The sequence below is a fragment of the Seriola lalandi genome, unplaced genomic scaffold (genome assembly GCF_002814215.2).
Source record: "Seriola lalandi dorsalis isolate HSWRI2012SDOR001 ecotype SW California unplaced genomic scaffold, Sedor1 jcf7180001959597, whole genome shotgun sequence".
Classification (NCBI taxonomy): Eukaryota; Metazoa; Chordata; class Actinopteri; order Carangiformes; family Carangidae; genus Seriola; species Seriola lalandi.
In genome coordinates this window covers 1-2,946 of record NW_019430266.1, presented here as the reverse complement: position 1 = coordinate 2,946, position 2,946 = coordinate 1, and the positions used below count along the sequence as shown (strand labels likewise).

The following is a 2,946-nucleotide window of genomic DNA, read 5'->3' as shown; positions in this document are numbered from 1 at the left end:
TTTGAGATTTCCAAACCATATATTTAATTTTAACATGTTGTGAGATTCAATGCTTTGAGGTTTAATTTCTAATTAACTGTTTATTTCTATTGTTTGTATATTTTGTTTACACTATAGTGGCACAGGTAGACTGACATGTTTTTGTCCTTTTTCATTTTTCCGAGCAGTATCAGCAGCCTGGGCAGGAACATTATCCTGACCACTATGCCTGCTGGCACGAAGCTGATCGCAGGGAACAAACCAGTCAGCTTTGTGACAGCACAACAGTTTCAGCAGCTTCAGCAGCAAGGACAGGCCACACAGGTTAGCTTACATTCCAGCTGTTTTGATGTCACCAATTAGAAAGTGGTATGAATCAAAACAAGTTTTCATCTACTACATCACTGTGTGATCATACTTACTATACTGTATGTCATTAATTTATGGTTCATCTCGAGTAAACACAGAGCATCCTAAGGCTAACTATCTGTCTTTCTTCCTTAAGGTCCGCATCCAGACGGTTCAGACACAGCAGCTCCAGCAGCACATGGCAACAGGTTCTCCCAAATCTGTCTCCACAGTTGTAGTCACAACAGCACCTTCACCCAAATGTGCTCCCGATCCCCCGCCTGCACCTCAACAGTGATCCCATTTCGTCAGCCAGCAATGAATCGTAGGTCCAGTGCAAAATACACATGCCTGTATTTGGTTGTTTTAGTACTTTGGTTCTCAAGCTTTTTTCAGGATCATCTTACTCATTTTTAATCTCGCAAGTGAAGTTATTTTTTTAATAACATTGTTATTACAGTGTGCAATGTGCCTTTCTTTCTTTTGAATTTGGATGATACCCACAAAAGCCAGAGACACAATTCCTCTCTATAAATGCTATGAGTTTGTGTTTAGATTGACACTTTCTCTGTTGGAGGGTGTTGATCTCTGCAAGTTACCAATATCACCAGTGTATTGGAAGATGTCATTATTCCTCAACTGGATTTAATCTGTCTGAATTTTACTGTCCACTTTGTTAAAGCCAAAATAAAATGTAAAACAGCTCAGCAGGCTGTTGATAACTGCAACCATATTTAGGTAGGTTACAGTCTTCCCATAGAAATTGGGCGAGAAACTTTGAGAAGAGCAGTTGCTCTGTTGATATTTAACCTAAATCGAAAGGCACAACTTGTGAATTAATGTTACCATGACCATTTCAGATTTCTGTAGGATGTTTGTCATTTCTTTGAATGTTTGATGTAATACAATATTAACAAATGTGAAGTGAGTTGGACTTATCGTTGATTTAGTTGAATGTTGTGACTTGTTTTTTGTGTTAATACATTATTTGTTCTCTTATCAGGTGTTTTATTTGATAGAAGGCCATGCATTGGAAACCATACATAACTTTTAGCAGATCATATTTAAACAGATTTGTGTTTTATTTTATTTTTATTACAAAAAGATCTAAAGCACATTGTGCAAACAGCAAGACCTAGTCTTACACACAGACATCAACATAGAAAATGAAATAAAAATTGAACCACAACTAAACATTCACTCTTCATCTGACTCTTCAAGCAAAGCTTTCTGGCAGTTTGCTTTGGACGATGTATTTCGCATTCCAATCTCTATGTCCCGTCCCCTTCCGGAGAATCGCTTCACTGTGCTATTGGAACAAGAGAAAAAGACTTTAGGAAACACAGGAATGACATAACGATTACGCAACTGACTTTCTGTTCCAGCCTACTCAAAGTTAACTAATCTTTGATGTGTTGATTCCAGAAAGTGGTCATACAAGCTGAGGTGCAGGGAAAGCCAAATATCTAAAATGTGCTCAAAAGACTCAAACCAGGTCCTACGTTTTCCCCAGTTCTGGTGCTGCAGAGCAGTTTTTAATCATATGTGTGCATCTCATGTTACACCAGCATGTCCATGAGGATGCACAATCATGGATAGGCATGATGGTCATGTTATACACATTTCTGGTTACTGCAGAGGGCTTAAAAAGTAATAACGCACCAGTAAAAAGAAGAAGAAGAACACAGTAACCTGATGTAATGTAATAGAGGTAAACAACAACAACAAAGACAAATATCCTTAAGGCTGAGTAAACATTTTAAACACACCTTCAACGTGTTTAGTAAGCATGAAGGAGACAGTGCATTTTGGTGAGAAATGATGACTAAAAACTTCACAGGCCTAAAAAGGGAAAACGTTCAGAGATCAGAATAAAACTCAAAAGGTTTGGTGTTTTCTGTTCAAAGAGTGAAAAGTGATATTTTGATATAACAATCATTCTACCACTCTACTAAAGAAACCCTTAGTTGATCAGATCTCTTCTTATTAAATATGGTGACAGACTGTACAGTACAAGAATGTAGGAACACACTTGTAGCCTAAGCACGTGCAAATTTTCTTCTATATGTGAATTGAATGGAGTTTTGGTCCAGGCTGGTAGCACCTTAAAGGAGAGACAAGTATTAGCGCCCTTAGCGCTCTTTTGTTGTGACTGTCACTGGATTGCCATGAGTCACACAAGCTCATGATTTCTGCATTCCAGTTGTGGGTTAACAGGCTATTGTCTATTGTTGCCCTTGAAACCTGCACTTTGAATGAATCCCAGCCATCGTGTTATCCTGATAACTGAAGTGAACTTGTGAGATGAACCAATCTTTTCCCAGAATATGTTGTGATCACCCATCATTTCTTCTACCCAGTAAGTTACAAGTACACAATATGCGGGGTACAAAAAAAAAAAGTGCTGCAATGGTAAACTATTTTTAACTTTTTACAGGGAAGGTTCATCTGAGTAAATTATTATTATAAAAACAGGTTCACATCAATTCTGTCATGTAGGTATCATGAAAGTGAAGAAGTAGATAATATACCATATGAATACAATTTTTCTTAATTTTCTCGATCCCAAATGCTTATTATGTAATATCCCTTTAGCAATGGCACATTCAATAGGTAATA

At 37.4% G+C, this 2,946-nt stretch overlaps 1 long non-coding RNA gene across 1 annotated transcript; it reads left to right on the top strand.

The window, feature by feature from the left end:
- The first annotated feature begins 139 nt into the window (after positions 1-139).
- On the top strand, positions 140-1,326 carry LOC111660355 (uncharacterized). The gene is made up of 2 exons (XR_015437608.1): positions 140-303; positions 485-1,326. It is a non-coding gene; the product is annotated as an uncharacterized LOC111660355 (long non-coding RNA).
- Positions 1,327-2,946: the final 1,620 nt, after the last annotated feature.